The sequence below is a fragment of the Budorcas taxicolor genome, chromosome 5 (assembly GCF_023091745.1).
Source record: "Budorcas taxicolor isolate Tak-1 chromosome 5, Takin1.1, whole genome shotgun sequence".
NCBI lineage: Eukaryota > Metazoa > Chordata > Mammalia > Artiodactyla > Bovidae > Budorcas > Budorcas taxicolor.
In genome coordinates, this window is record NC_068914.1 from 157,401,117 (window position 1) to 157,421,228 (window position 20,112).

The 20,112-nt window shown below is 47.2% G+C and overlaps 1 protein-coding gene across 2 annotated transcripts in view; it reads right to left on the bottom strand.

Annotated features, from left to right (window-relative positions):
- The window catches only part of PACSIN2 (protein kinase C and casein kinase substrate in neurons 2), a 112,289-nt gene extending 94,862 nt beyond the window's left edge, over nt 1-17,427 (bottom strand). For both annotated transcript variants that reach the window (XM_052639314.1, XM_052639312.1), the window contains exon 1: nt 17,298-17,427. The gene's annotated coding sequence lies outside the window, so the exon portion shown is untranslated. The remainder of the gene's footprint in view (nt 1-17,297) is intronic.
- Between the last annotated feature and the right edge of the window lie 2,685 nt (nt 17,428-20,112).

A 20,112-nucleotide genomic window follows, 5' to 3' on the forward strand; every position in this document is an offset into this window, starting at 1 on the left:
TTCACAAGGACTTGTATCCAGAATATACAAAAGAAATCTCAAAACTAATTAATAAAATAAGCAACCCAACTTTTTAAATGGGCAAATGATTTTAATAGGCAGTTCACCAAGGAAGATATTCAGACAGCAAACAAACACTTGAAAAGATGCTCAACATCACTAGTCATCAGGGAAATGCAAATTAAAACCACAGTGAGACACTACTACAGACCTATTAAAATGGCAAAAATTAAAAAGATGACCATATCGTGTATTGGCAAAGACATGGAGGAACTGGAATTCTCACTCACTTTAGAAATAGAGAATATTTAGGCAGTGTTTTAAAAAGTTAAACCAACATCGCCATCATCAAGGTGTACCATTCTAGTATTTACCCAAGAGCTATGAAAGCATGTCTGGATACACAAATGTTCATAACAGCTTTATTTGTAATAGCCCTAACTACAAACAGCCCAAAGGTCCATCAGTAGGTGAATGAGGGACTTTCCTGCTGGCTCTGTATATAAGAATCCACCTGCCAATGCAGGGACATGGGCTCAATCCCTGGTCTGGGAAAATCCCACATACTACGGAGCAGCTAAGCCCGTTGGCCACCACTGAGCTCATGCACCGCAACTACTGAAGCCTGCGTACCGAGGGCCGGCTCCATAGCGAGAGGCCAGCGCAATGAGAAGCCCACGCATCGCAACAAAAGAGAAGCCCCTGCTTGCCACAATAGAGGAAGCCTATGCCAAGCAATGCAGACCCAGGGCAGCCCAAAATACACAAATTAAAATTTTAAAAAAGAAAGTGACTTTTTTTAATATACTAAAAAAAAATAGGTGAATGAATAAACAAAGTGTGGCATATCTATACACTGGATTAAAAAGAATGAAATATTGATATATGTTATGACAGGGATGAATCTCAAAATAATTTATAAGAAGTGTAAGAAACCAGACTGAAAAAAAAGTATACAGCGTATGATTCTACTTATATAAAATTGTAGAAAGTGCAAGCTAATCTATAGTGACAGAAAACAGACCAACATCCACCTGGGAGTAGTGAGGGGCAGGCAGGAGGGGCCATAGGGGCTCAGGGAAACTTTGGGGGTTGATAGACATGTTCATTATCTTGCATGTGTGTGCTCATGTGTCAAACCTATCACACCATATTCTTTACATACGTGCAACTGATTGTCCGAGTTATACCAAAATCCTTTATAGACTTTTGGAGGCAAGTTACAGAAGGCTGCTAACTTTATTTTGTCAAGTAAGTGTACTCTTTAAAAAACTACCAGCTCATATCACCACCACCAAAAGAAAAGACATTTTCAGACTAAGAGATACAAAGGTCACAATCTTATACCAAAAGACTCCTTCCCAAGAAAAGACAGTTGCTAACCTTAACACAGAAAAACTACCAAATCTTTATTTTTCTCTCTTTGGTGAGGACACAGTTTCAGACCAGCTCTAGTGACTCTCTGAGCTGGGGACACACTGAAGGCTCCACAGTCCTCGGGCAGGTCCCACGCTCACCTCCATCTCCAACCCGAGAGGCACTTCAGCCCCAGCAGCCCTGGGACAGTCACAGGGCGACACCGCAGCTGGACAAGTGACTGAGACACGGTGTCCCTCCCATCCCAGAGGACAAGAAGGTACAAGAAGAATGTGCCCGGAAAGGTTCTTGTAAACACTGCTTTGCTGCTGCTGAAGTGAACTGACTTGCTTCTAGAAGAGCTATTTACCCCCAAGCCAGATTTATCTGTGCTATGCTGCAAGTTAAAGTTCTATATGACAGTATTAAAGTTGTTTACTGAATCTTCCAGGCTAGAGAGGAAATAAAATGTGAGCTCTAACAAAGACCGTGATGTAGACTGGAATCCTTCTGATACTGTGCCAGAATGCTAACAAAATCCCAAAGACCTCCATCAGCTAAGCCCGAGAAGCAGGGTTTGTGTAAATGGCACAGCGCAAGCAGTCCTCCTCTGGTGTGGCTGGATTAATGCTAAGAACAGCTGAGTAGGAAACAGGCCTGATATTGAACCCACCTCCCCAAGTCCCAGCTGTCAGACAGGGAAGGATAACTTCAAGCTCTGCACGTGGCCATAAGCAGCAGAGATGGTGTGGGACAAGCACACTCAGAAACTAAGCAAGGACTTCATCATTTACAGAGGTCAAATACACAGTGGATCCACAACAGTGAGGGGCCTGTACCACAAGGACCCCTGGTGTACTTGTGGGGCACCCCAGCCCCATCAACACGTACACGCCCTGTACACAGCCACCGTCTGGCCACGTCTCAGCCTGAGGCGTGTGTCCATGATGGCACGGTCCACCCTCTGTGGAACACAGCCAGGGAAGAGGCCCAAACACATCTCAAAATCATGCTGGGGTTACTGGAACAGGGAATTCCAGGGCCTCTGTCCCTGTGCATGGTTGAGAAGAGAAGCCAAGGAAAGAAGCCACAACAGCTGCCTTGTCCATCCCATCCTGCTCAGAAATCCTACAGGTTCTCTCTTGTCCATCACCCTAACCCCTCATTCCCTAATCTCCATTCTATTGGGCTTGCAAACCTAGACTCCTCCAAACCTGCCTCACCCTTTAGACTGGAAGCTCCACTTAGAATATCTTCTGGACTTTCTCAGGACTAGACTTCCAACAAGCACCCCTTGGTCAAATAACAAAGGGACAACTTTCCCCTCCGAGCCTCAGGGCTTCTCCGAACCCAAAAATCCCAGAAGAATGGCTGGACACTGCAGCATTTAAGTAACACTGAGCCAGACCCACAGTCCAGCTGCTCCTCCATGACATGAGATGGCTATAGAGAAACTTCACCCTAGCACTTAGTCCTGTTTCAAAATAACTGCAAAGGTGCAGTTCTTTGTATGACATGAAGTTGCAGCAAGCCGTAGAAGAAAGCTGAGATATGAAGTTATTAAATGCAAATATTTAAGGAACTAACAGCTGCTAATGCCAGGGCAATGGCAGCTTGCAAATTTCCAGTCAGAATAATGGTTCTGTTATGTCAGGAGCTGCGTCAAGAGCACAAACCCTGTTTTATTCCACCCTCTGCAGAGGATACAAAGTTTTTCTCAAAGCAACTTTTCAGGAAGTTAGTCTGTTCATTGGGTAGTGCCTTAAAAATTGAAACAAGAAAACAACTCTCTCTCTCTCTATATATGGTAACTCCAAGTGTCTATAACGGCCACCATGTAGAGGCCTGAAAGCATGTTCCACTCATGTTTCCATCCTGAGCAAGGCAATTTGACGTGACAGTCAGGTAAAAATTAAATATCTGACTACTAAAGGAACCAGTCAGAGAATGGACATGTCCAGGGCAAAATGGTCACATTAAATTTTTGGTTGCCATTTCTGATGAATTCCGCAACCCTAAACTGCACATTGATCATAAGCATCACCCTTCCTAGCTATGAGACCTGTCACTTAACCTCTCTTAAGGCCAGTTTTCCACCTCAAAACAAAGTTGTCACAAGAATAAGTATAATCATGCATGGAAAGGTATAGTATTGGCAAAAAATAAGCCTCAATAAACATTAAATCTTCTAAAATCTTTATGACAATGATGATAACCTCAAAAACCAGTTCAGGAGGGTGAAAGGGAACTGGGAGATTGGCAAAGAGCCTACCGCTAAGCAGGGGGTATGAGGCCTGGAGGCTCCAGCACCCGAGGCCAGCCTTCCCTCTGTATGGGACACGAGTTGTCTAACCGTGTTCTGTCTCCCCCAAGTAAAATGTAAGGCCTGGTCTACTGAGTTCCTTCTATGGCCCCAGAGCCTAGAACTGTGCCTTGCGCATGATAGAAATTCAACTATTTGTTCAAAAAATGAATGGGGACTTAGGAATCTCTTGGAATTGCATGCAAAAAATGTTTGAGCCCCTTAGTAGGGTGGAGAGGTGGCATGGAATCTATTTTCATGAAATTCTGAAGGAGATCTGAGACCCAAATACAGGTCAAAACACATAGTGCTGAGTTTCAAGCACATGTATCAGAACACTAATGACCAAGGTTAGGTGAGTAGGGCAGTAAAATTACAGAGCAAAATCTAACAAAGAGGAGGGCTCTCCTAGAAGAGAAAAGGCCTCTCAAGGTGGCCACCATGCAATAGGCAGCTTCACCGGGGGCAGGCCCTAGCCTTTAAGTCCGCAGTTTGGCTTCAGGATTGTATTCTGCAAACTAGAGCCTCAGAGGAGGGAGCAGGAATTCACTGAATTATTTATATATATACATATGCTGTTCAGTCGCTCAGTCACATCCGACTCTGTGTGACCCCATGGGCTGCAACACGCCAGGCTTCTCTGACCATCACCAACTCCCAGAGTTCACTCAAACTCATGTCCATTGAGTCGGTGATGCCATCCAACCATCTCATCCTCTGTCGTCCCCTTCACCTCCCACCTTCAATCTTTCCCAGCATCAGGGTCTTTTCTAAGAGTTGGCTCTTGGCATCAGGTGGCCAAAGGATTGGAGCTTCAGCTTCAGCATCAGTCCTTCCAATGAATATTCAGGACTGATTTCCTTTAGGATGGACTGGTTGGATCTCCCTGCAGTCCAAGGGACTCTCAAGAGTCTTCTCCAGCACCACAGTTCAAAAGCATCAATTCTTCAGCACTCAGCCTTCTTTATAGTCCAACTCTCACATCCATACATGACTACTGGAAAAACCATAGTTATTACTAGACGGACCTTTGTCAGCAAAGTAATGTCTCTGTTTTTTACTATGCTGTCTAGGTTGATCATAGCTTTTCTTCCAAGGAGCAAGTGTCTTTTACTTTCATGGCTGCAGTCACCACCTGCAGTGATATTGGAGCCCAAGAAAATAAAGTCTATCACTGTTTCCACTGTTTCCCCATCTATCTGCCATGAAGTGATAGGACCAGATGCCATGATCTTTGCTTTCTGAATGTTTAGTTTTAAGCCCAGTGGTCCTTGAGGAGGCATCCAGATGCCAGAAATACAGAAGGACATATGCGAAGATATAGGGCAAGAAAAGGGCAACAATAGACAGTTACTGAATTCTCCCCACAAAAGGATGCTTTGTTTTAAGACTAACAAGGTCCTGAGATTCCTAAACGATAGTACTTTTTGATTCAATGATTCAGGAAATCAAGATGCCAAAAGACTACAATAAATTCAAGCTTTAAAATGAATTGTTATTTTATTAATCATAATAATAGCATCATTTTTATACAGTAACATGTAAATGTTTTGTGTGTCTGTGTGTCTTTGTGTGTGTACAAGGGCAGTTAAAAAAAAAATACATCTACAAAGTACACCTGGTGGGTATAGTCCTTTGTAATCATCCTCTACTGCCCTGGGGAACCCGGTTCCCTGTGGGGAGCCACCAATGCACTGAAGAGAGAACTTTAAGGCAGATCTGGGTCTGAGGACTTACTAAGCTTCTGTGAGCCTCTTTCCTCAACTGCAAAGTCAGAATCAAAGAGTCACATGGCAGGACAGTTGGGAGGCCTAGAGGCACGCAATGGCCACACTAGATGGGGCTCTCAAAGTGCAACACTGTCCCAGGCAAGTATACGGCACATACTTATTCATCCTGCCCTTACAACAATCCTCTCATTGTGCCCATTTTAGAAGTGAGGTAACTGAGGCACAGAAAGATCCGGAACTTCCCAAGGACCCACAATAAACTGCAGAACGGGGATTCAAGCCCAGGCAATAAACTCGCGACTACACCTGCAGCACAGAACACTGGGCTGGCCCGTGACCATTACTCAGCAGGGCTCGACCCACTGCTCCAAGAAGGCCCTCCTACAGCAGAGAACAACCTGAGATGAAAAGTCAGGCCCCCATCAACAGCAGGAGCCTGCAGAGGGCCCAGAAGCAGCACTTCACAGACTCTGGATACTGGAATCTTCCACCTCCACCCCAAGAAGGGAAAGCTCCTTCCTCTTACCCACTCCCCAGGAGTTCGGGGCAGGGCAGGGGTGCTGACAGTTTGCCGCTGACAGTGGGCCTCCCCCTCTTCCAGTCACACCACTAACATTAAGTTTTTATAAGGCAAGGATTTAAAGGTTTGGGGTTTTTCCCCCCTGCCTTTTTACTTATAAGTTAAGAGGGCATGCCATTGTAACTATTTCTAAATTTCACGAACCTGCAAGTTCTTAGTGGAAGTTGTAGACAAACTAGCACAGGTCCAAAAGAGCAATTCTGGAATTTATTCCAATTATGGAAACAAAATTGTCTGAGCTTTAAAGGGAGGTAATGAGACAGCCCAGTCCAATCCCAACTAAGCAACTTCAGACCTATACCTGCAAGACCAAGAAAGAAAGAAAGAAATCTAAAGGGCAAAATAACAAAAGTCTGGAATTTACTGTAGTAACCACTTCACTACATTTTCATAAAAGGAGGCATACTGCAGCACTCCAATCATCCAATCAAATTTTTTTTCCACGACCTCTGCATGGCCAGACTACCAGCTCTGGCCCCACTTCAAGGCCCCTTTTCTGTGAGACTATCAGGTAAAGCCTAACTCTGGGCTCCAGTCACCTGCCCCAGTTCTAAAAAGCAGAAGAAACTTGATGGAATAATGTGCAGTCTGTCCAACCCAGAATAAAGCTGGGGCTAAGGGCTGCTGAGGAATCATGCCTCATGGTTCAAAGGTCCATGTCCTGAAATAGTCACCCCATTCCATTCCAGGCCACACCCTGCCAAGCTGGGGCAGTTGGGCAGAGCTTTCTCAGGAAATAAAACAGGAAATGCGGAAAGGACAAAGGGAAGTATGACCGTGTACCTCTGGAGCTTAGTGGTTACCATCTAGCTTGGTTGAGAAGCCACAGGAAGCCTTAGGGCTTCCATCCAGCCACTACCAGCATCTTCACCTTACACACAAACCACAGCTCAGCCAGCTGACCAGGCAACAGCCACCAGACATGTTTAGGCATCTGTGGAAACCAGGGCAAAGTACAATTTCCATGTGTGTAATAAAAACGCAGACGACCAAGCACAGAACAAAGCATTACTCTAAAATTTGGGTTTACTGACTGAATAAACAGATGGCAAAGGGAAGCAGGAAGCTAGGCAGCACTAGCTGAGCCAATACAGTCAGGCCCACAGCACTGGCATCAAAAACTCACTTGTGCCTAAGAAACAAAGCTCCTGCCATGCTTCTGTGTAGTTTGTGATTATTTCCTCTTATTTCTGCCTTAATATGTAGTGATGTTTTGATGTGTTGTGAACATCAGACTTTCTTAGCAAGGATAAGAGGAACCAAGAAGAGAGGAGTTTTTGTCCAGGATAAGGCCAGAGAACTAAAGAGGAAACAGCCTCCTTCAGGTGCAACAGAGGCGAGCAGCAGGCATCCAGGGGCGGGGACCCGAGGGTGAGGGCTGAGGTCTGGCCACTGCTCCCCACCCAGGGCCCTCCTGACCTTGCTAAGCAGTTTTTCCTTTGCAGACCCTGAGAAATGAGCCACCAGGAAAGAAAACAGGACTCTGCTCAATCTGCAGGTGAACACCTAAGAACAGTGGAATGTGAAAAGGTAAGCCAATCCACGGGAAAGGACAAGGTGACTTCAGAAGGGAAAAACAAACAAGCCAAAAAGAAAGGAAGAAAAGAAAAAGAGTAAACACCAACAGTATGAATGTCCCAGTACTTCTCTGGAATGTTTGCCTCTAGTAATGGCAGAGACAGGAATGTCCCTCAGAGCTACAGAGAAATGCAAAGGATGGCGAGATCCCCTAGGCTGTCCTGGTGGAGATGACATCAGCAGAAACAATCTTCCATGGTCTTTCCCAATATGCATATTACAAGTGAGGAAAAGAAAACAAGTTCTCAGTCAGACCCTGGTTCAGAGCATCATGACAACTGAATTGATGAAAGAATGCAATCACAAATGTTTACCACTAAGGGAATGTAGAACGTCAGCTCAGGTGATTAATAAAGAAAGTAGTAAGGACTTTTTCAAAGACTTCTTCTTGCTTATGAAGTAAAATATCTCATTCAAGTAAAATTATATCCAGAAACTTGGGAGGAAATATGACTCATTTAAGAAAACCTCACAAAAGTTTATCTCACAGATACTTGAAAGTTCTAAAGGCCAAAGTAATTTAAAGAGGAAAAAGAAATCTCAATTTTTTTCTCTTAAAAATCAGAAATATAAACCCAGAAGTGACAGAGCAGGCTTTCAGAAAACTCTAAGATGTTCATATCCTTTAATCCAAGAATTCTAGTTCTGGGAATTTATACCCAGGGAGCTAATTATACAAATGAAAAAAGAAAAATGAAATTGTCAACTGCAAATGCACCTACAATAAAGCAAAAAAATAAAAGTGGAAATAACATAAAATGTCCATTATCGGGGAATGTTTTAATCTCATTACATCAACAGGCTTACACAACCATTAAAAATCTTTTTAAGAACAATGATTATAACATGGAAGAATATTTGATAAAATATTTAAGGGGATCTGAATAACACAACTGTAACAGTGTAGACTGAGGAGGAGAGACAGGGACAGGTAGCCAGGCGGCGGGTGTGTGCGCTCAGTCATGTCCTACTCTTCTCGACTCTACGGACTGACTGTAGCCTGCCAGGCTCCTCTGCCCATGGGATTTTCTGAGCAAGAAACACTAGAGTAGGTTGCCATTTCCTCCTCAGGGGATCTTCCCAACCCAGGAATCAATCTGCATCTCCTGCATTGCAGGTGGATTCTTTACCACTGGTAAAATTTCAGTTTACCAGGAATCTTTCTCACCCTCAACACAATGTAGCCAGTGCAGGCTTCAAACTCTCTCCCCTGCCTACAACCCTGGGGACCTTGGGCTCAGCACACGGTCTCACTGCCTGCAGTACCCTCACGTCCAAACTGGCAACCTGGGAGTCTCGAGTGTCTCTGTGAGGACAGACAGGGGCAACACAGCTCTCCAGCCTCTTCTGAAGCTGGGAACAAAGCAGTCAGTTAGTAGGTGCAGCTACTGCTTCTAAGATAACTTTATACCGCAAAGCATATGGAAAGTAGAACACAAAGAGTTCTGTATTCAAAAGAACTCTATTTTCTATGTTGTGCCTTCAATTTTTAAAAGACCAGAAAGCAAAGGAAGTCTTTTGACATAAAAGTGACTGATATTTACAAGCATAAAAACAAACATCTGCTGTAATTTACCTGTACAGATGATCTTCCTATGCTGTCATGCCAATGAAATGTGACGCTCTTCTGCAATTTTATGCAGTGTAGTGCAAACGGATGCTTGACAGAAATGTAATTTCTTCTCCCCTAAGTGAGCGCTTTTTCAATCTCATACAGCACCTTTCAGAAAGCAGCTAGTGGAAGATGAGGCAGGAGCACTCCCACCGAAGCCAGGAGCTCTGAAGTCCCAGCTCAGCTGTTCGAAAGCCTCTGCCTTTATGCCGTATCTCCCCACTGCATACATTAGTGCAAACTCTTGGATTATCTTTATCAAGTTAGTTGCAGGCAGAGATCCTGTCTTAAACAAAAGACTACATAACTTACCTCTTTTCTGTGTTTCCGAGAGGTGGGGAAGGAAGATTAACTTACAGATTTTTTTCATATTTGAGGACAAGTGACTCAGAATGCACCTATTCAAGACAGCAGATAAGTGTGGCTTCAGAGTCAGGCCGAGGGCCAGCTCTGCCAGTGACCCCGTGAAGGTCACTTCATCTCTCAGAGCTTTGGTTTACTCTTGTGTAAAGTGGAGTTAACTCCATCTGTAGCAAAAACTGAATGAGCAGGAGCGTAAAGCTTCCTGTAGGGTCCCCTAAGAGCCCCCAGAGCCAGAGGCCTGTCCCAGACGGCAATGCCCAGCCTCTGCTCTGCCCTCCTCACTGGCTGCCAGGCTCCTTAATTGATGACACCTTCACTGGTGCGGAGGGCACAATCACTTCATTAATTAAAACATCGTCACGTCTCAGCTAAACAGCACCCAGGTAGGCCCGCTCTCTCCTCCAGCAATCAGCCAGCTACAGAACCCACTAATAGCAGGCCCGGAGGTCGACATGGGCTGCAGAGCCTGCTCTGTGGTTCTTCTGAAGATCACAGCTCACACTTGGCACACTTAGTTGGCGACAACATAATTGGATACCATGGAACACAAGCATTGTTTAAAATATGAAAATGTTCACAAACTATGGCTTGGGTATCACTTTACAATAATAAAATTTCATGTATTCAGTAGGAAACTTCAAAGCACTAGCCACAGTTTATTCTCTATGTTAAAGACCACCCTGCAGGTTGCAGCAGAGACCCCCATAACTGGGCTGTCCAAGAACTATGGACTCAGGCTGAGGCCCACATGGGGTCCTGGCTGGCCAGCCTCAGGCAAAACCACTGACCCTCCATACCTCCCTCTTATCCTCCTCTGGAAATGAAGAGGGGAGCAGACCAACAAGGCTGTTTTGAAAACAAAATGAGGACTATGGGAAGATTCCTGGTAAACTGAAAATGCCTATGCAACCAAGCAGTTTATTTATTTAATTATGGAGTCAACTTATTGCTTAAATATTAATTTTTAAAGTAAAAAGGCAATGTAACAGTGCGGAAATCAAGAAGAAACTTTCCATTATTCTACAACCTTAACTATAGTCACTGTATATTGTTTTAATATTTTACACATGTGATGAGTGTACCTATTGCTTTACAATTTGCTTTTTCAAGTCTTTATATTTTTCATTACCTGAGTATGAGCTATTGTCACCATCAAACAGGGTCCCTTCCAACTCTGAGTCACTAAAGCTAGTCACAACACCAAAGGTCAGGGTCAGGCTTTCTAATAGCCTATGTAATGCTCAATTCGAGCACAGAATCACCAGCCCAGATGGGAACAAGGCCTCTGTGTGGCAGGGCTGCCCTCAAAATCCAGGGAGAGATTGCCTTCAGGCCTTCATCCCAACCAAGGGGACAGAATCAGAGAGAAGCTTAGAGGAGGAGAACAGACAAGACAGGCCTTGTCAGTGGCAGGATGGGAGGGTATTCCAAACAGGGTTGGAAGCCTCGTCCACATCAACCGCCCCAACAGGATCCCTGTGACCCTGAGTCACCAAGGAAAGGTCTGAGTATACTGAATAGACTTAGGCTGAGAAAAGAATACTGCATTTTAGGATTTTCAGTAGAATTGGATAGTGTGACATCAGTTTGAGACCTGTAAAGGTGTATTTTCTCTTAATTAGCCAATTCACTCAGTAGGCACTGCACTTCAAGGGATATCAATGTTACTGAGTTGGCACCACAGACCAGGCACAGGTGCTGAGCTCAGGGTCTACAGTGCATTCTCACACATTACCCTCCTCACGTCATATGAGGAGGGGCTGTCAGTACCCTGGTTTGGGAGATACTGAAGCATTTGGCCAAGGAAATTGCCTAGTAGTGGAGCTGGAACTCAAACTCAGGGCTGTGTGGCTCTGAAGCCATGCTACCTGCTATATCTACTGCAAGATTACTTTTGTGTGTGTGTGGGAACTGGCAGTGAAAGATACACACTAACTGTGTGGATCTGTGAGCATAAACCATATGAAAAGAGAAGCAGAACCCAGGCAGCTGCTGTATTACTAATGTAAATACAGGCAAAGAAATTGAGTCAAGACTGATGCCAATCCCACTGTGGAAGCCCCTCTCATTAGAGATTAGCACTGCTTCCTAAGAATTTCCACGGAAATCCGTGAGCCTCCTGGGACATAAGTGACTTTGTTAAAATGAGCCACTTGAAACACCCCTTGCCCATCTGCATCCCTGACATCTCGCCTGACGTCTCACTCCTGTGCAGAGCTTCAACCTGCTGTGTCTGCTACCCCAAAACAGCTCCTCCATCCTCCAGAAGGAGGCCCAAATCCTTGCCTGGCCTACAAGGCAGGTCACACAGTATGAAGCCTGCCCACCCTCGGGGGCCCCTCTCACACCTCCACATTCTTTACAACTCCATACCTCTGCCTGGGACTCTCCTTCTAGTCATCATCCGCCTGGAGAGTAAAACCACTGCCAGGTCACCTCCCTGAAGGTCAGCTCTCTGCAGTGTCCTGAAGGCAGTCAGATCCACCCTCCTGTCTGCCCTTCCTTTGTACTTACTCCCATCTGATACTGTCACAAAGATGGGATGGCCTCTAAGCTCACCTCCTAACAGTCACCTGAATCTCAGTATCCTAGAACTGTGAGTAGAGCCAAGCATCAGGGGCACTACACACACAGCGGCCAGGAAGGCTCCCTTCACCCTGCACACTTCCCCTCATCAGTGCACACTCCCTTCAAACAGCTCAGGAAATGGAGTTCCCCAGCTCACTACTAACAACTCTGCTACTCTATCAATATTTAAACCACAGACCGGCCTCTGGAAGAAGAGAGCCAACAGATGCAAGTTTTCTGGCCACGGTGTGTGTGCATCATAGCATGCGTGTGCTCAGTTGTATCCAACTCTTCGTGACCCTGTGGACTGTAACTCGCCAGGCTCCTCCGTCCATGGGATTTTCCAAGCAAGAATACTGGAGCTGGTTGCCATTTCCTTCTCCAGGGGATCTGCCCGACCCAGGTCAGAGGAGGGCCCATAAACACTAGCAGAGTTCATGGCAGGCAGTCTAGTCAACTGGATGCCACCTCTGCCCAGTAGCAGCTGCCTGGAGTTTACCTTTCATCACCAGCCTTGCCCTCTGACAGCCTCACCTCACCACTGCCTCTTGCGAGCAATTCCCAGGAAGCTGACACATGACATCAGGCTATGTTGGACTTCAGTGAGGCTGTGCAGGTCTGCCTCAGTCTCTCCAGTATTCTAAAGAAATGCACTGTGAAATGAGCAAATAACCCTTTTCCATGCCTGGAAAGTTGTCCAGTCTCCTTACAGGTATCAGACATACCAGAACACATATGTATACTACATTTGAGAGATATGTGCTGTAGAGCATCCTAGTTCCTCCAAGTCTGATTCTTCAACACATCTTCACTATGATGAGTCTTTTCATCAGTAATAAACCACTTAATATCTGTGAGGCTTTAAACTTTGGTATACTTTTGCATACACAACTTCTTTACGTAGCTGATACTCTGTACTCTGTTAATAAACTGGAAAAAAAGAAAAAATGTCCCTAAACTATTCAGAATCTGACCAGAGGGCCACAGGAAGCCCTGTGGATAGTCATGGCGGTTGGCACAATCCACACCTGACTCTCAAACACCCTCCCCACCCCACCTCCACCCACCCACCCAGTGGCTCTGGGCTCAGGGAGGTGCCTCTCAGGCTACAGTAAAAGTCTCATCTGTGAGGACAGATTTACCAGAACAAGTCAAATGTTAGGAATTTTCTTTTAATTATTTATTTCACAAGTTTCTCAAGTGCCATGCAACTGGAAAGTAATCATTTCAATGTACTCTTTAATCAATAAACATTAAACAAGTATGCTCAAAACACTCAAGTCCTACAAACATTTCCCAGTGAAAAGTATGTCATAAAAAAAATAACAAAAACATAATAAGCAACCTTTTGAGTCAAGAAAGGTGTTTAGTGATCCAAATTCAGACCAAAAAAAAAAAAAACACCAGTCCTTTCAGCAGATGAACAAATATTTCCTCTGTAAGTGACACATTTTGAGATATTTACACTGCCAAACATAACTCATAATGACAACCACCAAGGAAGCTAAACCTAATGGAAAAACCCCAGGCTGGCAATCAGGAGCCCTGACTCTGGTCCCAGGACAGGCTGCTGGCTATGTAATCCTACTAAAGTGGTGGCCAGGCCTGGTACCCCTCTCTCGAAGGGAGAAGAATACTCCTATCCTAAGACGGAGTATCCATCACCACCCACACCACTCAGAAATGTTTGGGGGACTAAAAAAAAAGAGAGAGATGAAAATGCTCTGGAATGTCTTCCATAAATATGAGGCATTATTATTATTAGCTCAAAGATGACCAGGAAAATAGGATTATAGAATATCAGAGGTGAGAGGGCGCTTAGAGGTGAGATGATCCAGGAGTTCCTAATCTGGAGTCCAGGCCTCCGATGCTGTCTACAGGTGTGCTTTCTGGGAACAGGTCTGTACTTGTTATCAGTTTCTCAAACAGTTAAGAACCTCTCAGGCTCTCCTTTTACAAACATGAAAACTGAGACCCTAAGGTATGTGGCTGTCCTCGGCTCAGGATTAGTCAGGAAGACGCTGGACCGAGCCCAGAGCTCCTAGTCTCCATCTACACTCTACAATCCCACATTCAAGGGAAGGAAAAAGTCACATAAATCTCATACAGCCATAGAGCACATTAATATTATACAAACCACTGCATATGTTCTTTCTAAAGTTATAGCAAAATTTCCCTCCCTTCATTTTCCTAAGGCGTCTTGCTGAGGCCTTTGATCACTGAGACAGCATTTTATTCATTTCTACACTTTCATATCTTGTTCTTTCAGTGCCTAATGTCAGGACACTCTCAAATGACATTTTAATATTGAAACTAAAGCTTTTATTCTAGGAAACAAGAAAACTAGAATCCACGATGCTCTGTTTTACCAAGCAAACAGATAAACATACAATCATGGGAATAAATGCAAGATAATATATTAAAGTAAGGCATTTTTGTCATGTTGTGTCTTTAATCAAAATACTAAAGCTTGTGCTCTTAGATGGCCATTGTCCCTGAAATAGTTACCTTTGGAACTACATGTATGCCAGGAATGTTGCATTGCACAGAATGCTTTGAGTTCTTCTTTAAAGATCATCTCCAGTTGGCAGAGCACAATCATTTGAATACAAAAATCTGAAGGAATTCCTACACAGCCATCCCAGGGCCAGAACTGAGCCCATCAGCAACCAGGTTTCAGGCACTGACATGCCTTCAGGTATGTGAAAGATCTCAGCCAGGGCCATAAAGAAAGGTCTCTACGCATGGAATGCAAGCTGACTTCCTAAGGAAGGCACTGCCCTGGTGCCTTCAGGCATGCAGCCGCACTTCCAAACAATTTTAATTGGAAAAAAAAAAAATGCCAGCACCATCACTCACACGAATGTGGTCATTACAAAAATAATCTAGAGGGTGGCCTTCACAAAGTCACCAGCACAATCCGATGGCAGATAAGGCAGGCCCGAGTCAGATGAGAGGTCCAGGTGAGGGTGGCCAGAGAGCATTTGGTAACAGATATCATGATCTCTAAACACAAGCTGCTCTTACTATTATTAAGAAATCTATGCCATCTTTTTGATAATTCCATAACATCCTGGAATCAACCGTGACCCAGTCAGAGGAAGGAAACCTGAGCATGAGGCCCTTGTCTGAACAGATTTCCAAGTGGATAAACAAATGAGAAAATTTAAAGACAAATGCCCCTCAGCTCCCACCCCAGAAACTGCCTGGCCATCAGAAATCTGGACTGGGCATCCAGGACTGGGGAAAGCCAGCTATATGTTTCAGCAACAAGCTGTGTTCAAAACCCAGATATTGCTTTTATACATACTTACTTTTAGATTATTTAAATCTTATGACCTATATCTTACATACTTGAGGCTAAAAATAATAAAGTTCCAGTTCCCCAATAGTGTGAGTTAAGAATGACATTTCCATTCAAATGAGTTATCATTCTTCTCCCAAAAAGTGAATTCGGAGCACAGACCTAATCTCTCTGTTCTTCTGTGCTCGTTCCTTTCCCACATAATAAATATCATCAGCCTCGTGGCCAGTTTCTTTAAAGCTCTCAGATGATTGTCAAGAGAAAAACACAGCACAGAAAAGTTTTTGATGTAGTGATCTCATATCTCAACTAACCTAACCTCATCAAGGAGACTGTGAAACTCTAGAAGTAAGTGCACACAGATTACTGTTTCCCACATGACTCAAGAGAAATCCCAGTTGTAGTGGTTCCCCTTCAATGACTTTTTATGGGGAGGCTGCGGCAGGCTGGTGATTCAAGCGGAATAAGAAATTTCAGGCAGGAAGGGGAAGGCCAGCATTCAACAGGGACCACCTGCTTGGTTCCCTCGCCCGGGGCGCCAACCTGCCCATCCTTCAGCATGTTGGGAATACTGGGGACCAAGGAACAGCAGAGAAAGGGAAAAACTGGTGTGAGCTCACCGCTTGTAGCCCAGGTTTAAAATCTCTGAGGTGGCCTGATTTTCATCAGGACAGCCAGGGAGTGTTTGGTAAACAGCGTAATGAGTAGCTGTGGAGCCTCAGAGTAGCCAACCCTCCTTAACCACCGAAATACAGGACAACTGGGGTAAAGGAGAGAAAGGGAAGACCCAGGAATGGCGCACAGACCACACCTGAAGGCCATCTTCCCTCAGGCGCCTAACCCTCAAAGGCTGCAGCTGTGTGGGACCCGAGGAGACAGCACAGCTCGCTCCCCCCGACCAACTCCGTCTGAAAAGAAAGCCAACCCCCTCCGGTGGAAGCTGAAACTTAAAGAGCCACTGAAACGGAGCGGCAGAAATCACTACCTCTCCAATCCCAGGCCTCTCCGGATGCCCCAACGGCTGGAAACTCCAGAGGAGGGAGGGAGCTCCCGTTTCTAAAAAGCACGATTTGGGAAGACCCCTTGGGCCAACGGGGCAAACACCCCCAGCCTCTCTCCTGCCTGTCCCCCAGCCCTAGGACCTGCTCACAAGGAAGGGCTTGCTCCCCACGCCGCACCGCCGCCCACCCCATGTAGAGCCGGTGAGGGACAGGGAGGGTGGGGAGGAAGGAAATGGAGGACGGTCTTCAAAGCGCCCCAAACCAGCGCATCCGCATAAGTGTCCCGCCTGCTCTGGCCGCCCCTCCCCTCCAGGACACCCGAGGACCGGGCCCTGCCTTCTAAGTGACGCCGACCGGCCCGCCGCCTCCTCCTGCGCTCCCCCCCGCCCCCCGCCCAGGGAACCCCCGCACCCCTCGCTAAGTCCCTCAGAGAGTCTTCCATCCCGCTTGGGCAGCAGCACTTTTACCTCCACGGGTCCCGCTCCACAACTTCTGTCTCAGCCGAGCCGAGGAGGACTCGTCCGCTCCCCTGTGGCGCCCCCCGCTCCCCGCCCAGACCCCGCACCCCACCTCGAAACCCGGCCCCCGCGCGCCCTCCGGAGGCCCCTCTACGTCCCCTCTGGCGCTCCCCTCGGCCCCCGGGCGCCGCTCAACAGCGGTCCCCCACCCCCGGCTCCCTCAGCGACTCGCCCCCGGACGCCCCTCAACACCCCTACCCCGCCCCCGGCTCCCTCAGCTACAGGAAGTTCGCGCGCGGGCGACGCGGCCCCAGGGGCTGCCCTCAGGCGCGGAGCGCGGCCGCGGCCTGACAGGGCGCGGGCCCCGCTGCCAACAAGCGCCCCGCGTCCGTCCCCCCCACCCACACATCCCGCAGAGCCCCAACCGTCGCGGCGCGTCCCTCACCTGGGCCGCCGCTCGTCTCCCGACACTCGGCGCGCCCCGCTCCTACCGCGACTGCGTCTCCAAGCCCCGGCTCCGGCTCCGGCTCCGGCCACGGCTCCCGCCCTCGCTCCGGCCGCGCAGCCCCGGCCCTGCCCTAACTCAGCCGCGGCCGCTCCTGCCGCCAGCCCCGAACGCCTCGCCCCCCAGCCTCCGCTGTGCTCTTCCCATTGGCTGCTGAGCGTCGGGCCCCGCCCCAACGGCACCTTCGGCTCCCCTGAATGGGCCGGAGGGGAGCCAAGGCGGCACGCCCCCTAGCGAGCCAAAGGGACCTCCCCAGGGCTTCATTGGTGAGTTCGCCTGTCCATCAAAGGAGGGGCGTGCCTACTTAGCTGACGAGAGGGCGGTTGGGGTCACTTCCCCGAGTCGCTCCAAAACTGTGGGTCCGTGAGACTTTGTCCCAGGATCCAGGAGTGTTTCAGCTTTGTGGACGCGCTTAGATGGGGGCCGAGGAAGGGTGGCACCGCGCTTAATGGGAATTCAAGGAAGGTAAAGTTTCCTTTCCGATGGCACTCACAGACGCCAGTGTCATCAGGGCTTCTTAGATTCACTTGAGCCGGCTTAGTTTTTAAAAGCAGGACAGAGAGCGGTGTGTGGTCTCGCGCGCGTGTACAGAGCTCACGCGAAGGTTTGGGGATCCCAGGCCAAGTAACTTCCTAGGAGGGCGGCGACCCGGGGTAAACAGTAAATAAACGGCAGAAGCAGGGTCAGCCGTACCCCAGGCCTGTACTGATTCCAAATCAACCGCCTTGAAATTCGGCCGGACGATGGTGCTGCAATATGGAAAAACGCTTAAACTAAAATGTTAAAAGGAAAAGCCGGATAAGAAATGGCAGGGACTCTTAAAACTGCTACTGTGTTTACACAAGAGTCTCTTCTAGTGGACAGAAACAGAGTGGGGTTTTTCTCCCTTTCTAAAGTATTTGTTCGGTTACAATGTGGTTGTGATAATAATCATTGAGAAAGAGGGAAAGAAAGGCTGTGCCAGATCCAGCTACTGTCAAGAAGTCCCGGCCATTCTCCAGGACTCAGCCCACAGGGGCCACTCTGCCACCCAGAATACCTCTGGATCGTGTGCACAGAACCCAGTCATCACCTGAGGTCTCCCAGGCCTCTGAGAACTGCGTAAATTGCGGTTTGCCCCGATTTTCCTGTGAGGATCTAAAGTCATTGCCATGGTTTCTGATCAAGTCCCCATCACCCCTCCCTCCAGCTTCCCGCTCTTTTCCAGGTGCCTGCTGGTCCTTGCCATCATCCCGTCTCCAACTGCACCCACTCACACAGTCGCTCATCACACCAAGCACTGGGAAGGCCAGCAGGGGTTCCTGCAGCCCGGACCCCACAGGGAGGCATCAAGCCTGGCGCTGCCTGGCAACACAAGACACCTCTTGAGCCCTTTTGGCCTCTTGACCCTGAGCCCACTACCTGGCCAGCTGACCAAGGCAGGCCTCTGGCCTCTGGCTCCCTTCTCTTCTCTCTCCTTTCTTCTAAAGACAAAAACAAAATTCCTTTCATTTCTTTCCCCAGCAGTTTGATCAGCTCTTTGAGTCTCACCTCTGTCCCCAGAGCTTATCAGATGATTTTTCCCAAGAGAGCTTCCCTTTCCATGCTGTGAACATTCCAACTCTGACCCCTACAGAAATGTCACAATGTTGCATCCAGCCCCCTACTATCAGATCCAAACAGCCCTGAAGCTCCATCCTGCCTCTGCTCCTTGAGCAAGTCACTGCCATTTTCTGTACCTCTGTGTCTCAGTTTTTAGCATGTGGGCGATGACAGGGCCCACCACCACACAGAGTGAGGAGTAAATGGGGCAAATCAGGTGAAAGCGAGGGGAGCCGCTCTGGATGGGCAGGTGTGGGTGCTTGATATCTGATCAGTTAATGTAGTTGCGCTCTGTCACCATCATTTTGCTCCCCCCTTCTTGAAAAACGTGCTCATTACCTAAGTCTGGGGCAAAGGCTGACGGGTCCTTTATTAGCCGTTTCCCACTAAACAGCTGGGATAAACAGGCAGCCCAAGTTAAAACATACTTTTACAGAGACTTCCCTGGTGGTTCAGTGGCTAAGACTTCACACTGCCAATGCAGGGGACCCAGGTTCAATCCCTGGTCAGGGAACTAAATCCCATGTGTTGCAACTAAGATCCGGTGCAGTCAAATAAATAGTGCTCAGTTGCTTCAGCTGTGTCTGACTCTTCGCAATCCCATGGACTTCGCAATCCCACCAGGCTCCTCTGTCCATTGGATTTTCCAGGCAAGAATACTGGAGGGGGTTGCCAAGCCCTCCTCCAGAGGATCTTCTTGGCCCAGGGATCCAAACTGCATCTCTTGGGCCCCCCGCATTGGCAGATGGATTCCCTACCACTGTGCCCAATCAAATGAATAAAATAATTTAAAAAACAGTTTCACAGAGAATAAAACAGTCTCCAAAAAATTAAAATATCCAGATAGTTATTGTACAGTGGTACAGGTACATCTTCCAAGAAAAAATTCAAAATCTGTTATAGATACTTATTTGATTGATAATTACAATATTTAGAGAATGTGCAGGACAGGGGATAGGGTGGGTTGTGGATTCAGGGTGGGATGGATTTGAGTCCTGTCTTGCTTCCAGGAAGACTCAGCAAGGATATCAAACCTAGAAAAGGCCTCCAAGTGATCCCCAGAGGGTCACCATATTGAGTGTGTGAGTGTTCAGGCACTCACTCATGTCCAACTCTTTGCGACCCCTTGGACTGTAGCCCACAAGGTTCCTCTGTCCATGGGATTTCCCAGGCA